Source organism: Manihot esculenta, chromosome 3 (assembly GCF_001659605.2).
Source record: "Manihot esculenta cultivar AM560-2 chromosome 3, M.esculenta_v8, whole genome shotgun sequence".
NCBI classification, from domain to species: Eukaryota; Viridiplantae; Streptophyta; class Magnoliopsida; order Malpighiales; family Euphorbiaceae; genus Manihot; species Manihot esculenta.
The window spans coordinates 22,057,176-22,063,969 of NC_035163.2; the positions used below are offsets into that span (position 1 = coordinate 22,057,176).

Genomic DNA, 6,794 nt, shown 5'->3' on the forward strand with positions numbered 1-6,794 from the left:
TGAATGTTAAATCTTTTCTCCTAGTCGGTTGATTAGATACATAAAAGGGAATTTTTTTTTTTGAGATAAATAAATAAATTTTCAAATTAATGCTTTATTTATTTCACGTAAAATCTTTTCTAAAAAATATTTTTCATATTTTATAGTATATGAAACACACATAAAATTTTCTCAACAAAAAATATTTTTCTATTTAAATAAAAAAATAAATTATTTCAGAAAAAATGACTTTCTCCTCAAAAAATAAAATAATTTTTCATCTTTATTATAATCTTTGCATATAAATTTATTAATAATTTTTTAAAATTAAAATTAAATAATTAAAATTAATTATTTCGTTAGAAAATATTTTTCACATAAAATATTTTTTAAATATAATTTATTTTCTGCAAATAAATTGAGTCCAAACTTTTTATTTTCAAACTCTTGTGTGTTCTCTCTCCCATTCACGGTAGAGAGATGAAAATCTTACGAAGTTGCTTCTCCCCCTTTGCTTTATTTCCCTTCACTGCTCATGTTTTTTCCTCAAAACACTTCCTTCCTATAATACATATGATAGGTAGCTGCTCCATCTAGGGTTTTTGAGTTTTGATGAGTTGGCTTTTAATTGCAAATAATGAAAACATGCATTCACTTTAAACGTTGATTAGCCAACAACTAGAAACATGATGGTGATACTGCTACTGCTGTGGAACATTACGTATAAGCTGTACTAGTACGGACACTTCACTGTACAATAACTCAAATATGAAAAAAGGAATTGAGTGAAGAAATCTCTTATTGATAAGGACATTTTACAGTCTAAGCTCACACTTTGAAAACTGAAAATTATTTTTTATTCTTCTCTCATTCTCACGTACACACACTAAAAGACACTGCTTACAGTTCACTCATGCACACTCACGTACACACACTAAGAGAGCATCACATATTTTTCTAGGGACTTGAGGAATTTTGTCTGGATACTTGGAGTGATATGCTTCTTCATTATTATTATCTTCAACAGCATTCAATCTACTGCCAGAAAATATTAATTATTCCCTGAGGAAGACGGGTTGGTTTTTGAAGTACTTCCTGAGGTAGAACTGTTGGTATGTGAACCACTACCTGAGGTAGTTTTATCTTCTGTGTCAACACGATATGTTCTGATAATAACAGATAAAGAAACCAGTGAGTTAATATTAAGCAAGAATGTATAGTGAAAAATAAAAGATATAGTGATATTAAAAAAAAAAAAGGAAAGTAAATTAACAGATATATATGGAATAAAATCTCATATTGTAAATAAATGAAGATAATTGAATTGTAACAACTTAACCGAACCATGAATATGAGAAATCTAGACCTACATGATCATAGCTTTACGTAGATAATAGCTGAGTCTGGTGGAAGTGGCCGATGGAAGCAAGGCCTTTGGAATGAAACTACCCAGTAGAGCCATGAAGAAAACTAAAGGAGAAAAAGAAATTTATCTTGCTTGAATTAATGCTTCTTGTGTGCTCCAAACGATGAGCTCTAAGGGCAGTACTTATAATGGCAGCCGTCATTGACTAGCAAAAACTTAAGGGAACAAAAAAAAAAATCACATGTTGTGGGGGCCTCAACGCTTGCATGATTGCTTCTTAGTGGAGTTGCTTTTCTTTCTTTTTATTTTTAACTTTTTCCTATCATTGTAAATTTTCAAATAATATTGTAAATAAAATTATAGTAGAGAGATTTTGAAATAGTATTAAGATTTTTAAATAGTATAAGATTTTTCACTTCCTTTTGAAATAAATAATTTAATTGAAAAATAAAATAGAATAAAATATTAGAAATAAATAAAATAAATATTAACTATTAACTAAATTGTAGTAATCCATCAATTTTTTAAATACTGTTATCATTACTAATTTTAATTATATTTTTTAATATAATTGTTAATATTTTAATATTAAGATTAACTTAAGCAAATTAAACTTGCTAACATGTTTTCTTTTTAAAAAAATAAAAAAATAAATTGGAAGAGATATAAATAGTACAAAACATAATTTTTTTTTTTACTTTAATTAACCTGCAAATCTATAAAATGGAGTCTATAATATTTTAAATAAAGTTAAAAGGAATTTTAAAAAATAAATTGAAATTAAGTGAATAATTTAAAACAAAATTAAAGTTAAAAGAATTGAGTGACCCGCAAATAATTCTTTTTACGACCTTTGTCCTCGTCATTTTCAAAAATAAAAATTGTCCATAATAAGATAGAATTATTATTAAGTTTCTCAATTTTTTTAAAAAATAATTAATTTATTTATATTTTAAAATCATTCAATTAAATTATTTTTATATTTTATAAAATTTAACTCTATTTTTTAAAATATAATTAGTTAATTTAAATATTTATATTTATTTTTTATAATTTTAATTATAAATTATTTAATTAATACTCTATTCATTTTATAATTTTTTTATCTATTGTTATTATCTTAAAATTATTTTTTTTACATAGTAATAATATATAAATTGACTATTATAATTTTATTTTATTTCATTTTTAAAATTATTTTTTATTAATTATTATTTTTTAAATAAATATTCAAAATACTTTTAATATTTAATAAAATTCTAATATTTAAATTAATATAATTAAAAAAATTAATAAAAAAACTCTATATACAAAAAATTATATATATACATAATTTTAAATAATCATACTATTAGTTCTCTAACTAAATTTAAAATAAATCCGAGTAACCTAAATTTCTTAAAAACTGTCTTTATTGTAATTCTCTCTTCACAATATCCCATCATTGTCGTGTATTACGTTTCTTGTCAGAGCAACGCTCCTTGTGGATTATACTGAAAGATAATTGTGTTTATAATCAAATTTAACATTTTTGAATAGATGTAGATGTAGGAAAATTTTCCATGTTCAATAAAATTCTAATATTTAATTTAAAATTAAAATAAATATTATTTAAAATATAATAAACTTTACGTATTAACATAATATTTAATTTAAAATTTTCCATGTTCATTGATCAACAAGGCATTTGGCCAAATACAAATTGGTATTATGCAAGAGGATTGCAAGAAAATAACATATGAGGAACAGGGCAAATGCACACGAGTACAAGGGCCATGACCTCTCTAAAATTTTTTGAATCATTCAGGGGTACATAAATAATTTTTTATTAATTCTAAATAAATAAAAGCAGAATTACTATTAAGTCCATATTTTTTTATAAAATTCATTAATTTATTAAAATTATAAATCAAACTCATTAATTTTTTATCTAAAAATCTATTACTGTCTTAAATATTTATATTTACTATATAATTTTAAATATATATATTATTTAGCATATATAAATTTAAATATCTATATTATATATTTCTTTAATTAAGACCAAAATAATTTGAGTAGCAATTTTTTTGATAAATGTACTAAACAATTTGATTTATAAAATATAAATTTTCTACAAATTCTGATAATAATTATCTCATAAATGAAATGGCACGGCAATCACCATCCTTTTTTAATCTTTTTCAATAAAAAAAATTACTTATAATTTTTAAAACTCCAACTTCAAAGAGCACAAACAAAAACTAAAATTGTGAGGATTGAAACAAAAAATCACACCTGTCCATTGTTAGCAAGGTTAGCCCAGTCATAATTTGCAGACTCATTGGCAGTATTTTCAGCAGCTGCTTTCCTTTTCCTAGAGGCCTCATTTGCTTTTCCATTGCCGATAGAGCTGCTTTCCTCATCATACTTGTCACCATAAACAGAAAGCTTGAACTCTTCTATTGCCTTAACAACTCGTGGCCTGTGGCCCTACATGCAAACAAATTAACCAACACATAAACAAACATTTTGAGAAGATCCAAATAAAAAGGCACATGCATGACAGACCAATGGTAGGTAAACAAAAGTACTGTAGCTTGTAAGCTAAAACTCTTGCTAACCTGGCCATGCCCTCCTCATCAGGAAGTGTTTCATCTTTGCAGTCTGGTATCTCATCTTCTTCTAGAGCTAGTGCCTGCAAAGTTGCATAGTGTCTCTGCAGAGCTGTAAGAAATTATTGCAGTAATTACAGGGGGACAATGTCCTGTGGAGGCAAAATTTCCTATATAAAAATTTTGAACAAAGCAATTGCACCGACTTTAAATTATGAAAACTTACTATCATCTAAAAGGAGGAGAGAAATAGATGAAATAAATCGTGTGTTGTATTATATTGCAATTGTCTTTAAATAGACTCTGCACAAAGATAAATACAATTGCAAGAGATAAGTTTACAAATATACAAAAATGAAATTTAAACTAAATTTGTTAAGATATTGGTTTTTCAAGATAAGTTTACAAATATACAAATATGATATTTAAATCAAATCTGTTAGGATATTGGTTTATCACTCCTCCGCAAGATTAAGGTACCATCAAGCACTATAAAAATTTTCAGGATTACCAATGGATTTTTCCGTTGATAATCCTGTAAAAATCCATTAGTAAACGAATTACTAACGGATTACGATCCGTTGTTAAAAAGCTCGTTGGTAAATTTTTACCAACGGTTTTGAAGTCCGTTAGTATTACTAACGGATTTACTAACGGAATTTCCGTTATTAATACTAACGGATTTACTAACGGATTTACTAACGGATTTTAAATCCGTTAGTAAATTGAGAGAAAAATAATTTACTAACCGATTTTAAATCCGTTGGTAAATCCGTTAGTAAATCTATTGAAAATTTAAATACTTTTAAAATAATTATTATTTCAATTAAATAATAAATTTTATTATTAATATTATTTTTTATTTATTATTTCAATTAAATAATAAATTTCATTATTAATATTATTTTTTATTAATTCAATAAGATTTAAAATTATATTATTATTGTTACTAAGTTTGTAATTTATGTCCAATATTTATAAGAAATATATAGAAAGTAGAAATACGAGAAAAGTAGATGAGAGAAAATGATAAAAAAAAAGAAAGAAAAAAGAGAAAAGAAAAAAATGATAGAAAAATAAAAATTATGAAAAAGAAGGAAGAATGAGAGTAGAGTAAAAAGATGATAGAAAAATGAGAAAAAAAGAGGAAATGATTAGAGAAGAAAATAATAGAAAAAGTATAGATAAAAAGAAAATGATAGAAGAAAATAATATGAGAGGAAATAATATGAATGATAATTATAGAGAAAATTAAGAATAAGAGAAGAAAAGGAAGAAAATAATGGAAAGAAAATAGAGAAAGTGAAAGGAAAATTATGGAGGAAAATAAAGAAAATAATTGAAGAGGGAAGAAAATGAGATAAAAAAGGATAAGAGATGAAAGGAAAATAATAAAAAAAAAATGAGATAAGAATGTGAAATGAAAGAAAGTAATAGAAAAAGAAAGAAAATGAGGGAAAGGGAAAGAAAATGGAAGAAGTAAAAATGATAAAATGAATGAATGATAAAAGGAGAAAAGTTTGTATTATATTTATAAAAGTAGATCACTAACGGATTTATTAACGGATTCAAATCCGTTAGTAAATTCTGAAAAAAAAAAGAGCGGGCTTTTTCCCTCCAAAAATTACTAACGGATTTTCAAATCTGTTAGTAAATCCGTTAGTATTACTAACGAATATTTATCCGTTATTAATCCGTTATTAATCCGTTAGTATTACTAACGGTTTACCAACGGATTTCAAATCCGTTGGTAAATTTTTATATAAAATTTTTTATATTAAAATTTACTTGAAAATCCGTTAATAAATCCGTTGAAATTACTAACGGATATTCATCGGTTAGTAATCCGTTAGTATTACTAACGGTTTACCAACGGATTTTAAATCCGTTGGTAAATTTTTACATAAAATTTTTTATATTAAGATTTACCAACGGATTTTTAAATCCGTTAGTAAATCCGTTAAAATTACTAACGGATTTTCATCCGTTAAAATTACTAACGGATTTTCATCCGTTAGTAAAATCTGTTGGTAAATCACAACTTTTTTGTAGTGAAGGACACCAATCTTGGATCTCTAATGAGTAAAACTGGTTTTGATCAATGGCTTTGTCAACAAATCAGCCAATTAATCCTTAGAGGATACATGAGCAACTCGTATTTCTCCTTTGTAAACCAAGTCTCGTACAAACTGAACATCAATTTCGATATGCTTTATTTTCATATGAAATACTGGATTTTGATAAGTGTAAGTAGTATAAATGTTGTCACAATAAATGGGCAGTGAATTGTCTTGCAACTAAACTCCAAGTTCAAATAATAGAGACTTGATCCACATTACCTTAGAAGCTGTTGTTGCTACCGCATGATATTCAGCCTCCATAGATGACCGAGCAACGGATTTTTGCTTTCTGGAAGACCAAGAAACTGGACTATTTTCAAGATACAAGATATACCCCGTAGTCGATGTTCTATCCATAGGATCCCTAGCCCAATTCGCATCTGAAAAAGCATAAAACTTAAGAGAAGATTGTGGTTTAATAAGAATGTTATAATAAAGAGTGGGCTTGAGATAACGAAGGAGTCGTTTCACGACTTTCCAATGCAACTTTGTGGGGTTTTGCATAAATTGAGAAAGTTTGTTTACTGAGAAACAAATATCAGGTCTCGTCCAAGTCAAATACTGGAGTGTACCTACTGCCTTTCTATATTCAGTTGCATTGACAATTTCTTCCATTTCTATTCTCTTCAAGAGTATCGCAGAAGCCGCAAAGGATGTGCTAATCGGCTTAGCTCCTTCCATGCTATGAGTAGTAAGTAATTTTCGTACATAATAGTGTTGAGATAAGAATACTCC

General features: G+C 26.2%; 1 long non-coding RNA gene across 1 annotated transcript; it reads right to left on the reverse strand.

Annotated features, from left to right (window-relative positions):
• Positions 1-748: 748 nt before the first annotated feature.
• Positions 749-1,529, reverse strand: LOC110610870. Its single transcript, XR_002487282.2, has 2 exons — positions 1,350-1,529; positions 749-1,145 (listed from the first exon to the last, which is right to left on the reverse strand). It is a non-coding gene; the product is annotated as an uncharacterized LOC110610870 (long non-coding RNA).
• Between the last annotated feature and the right edge of the window lie 5,265 nt (positions 1,530-6,794).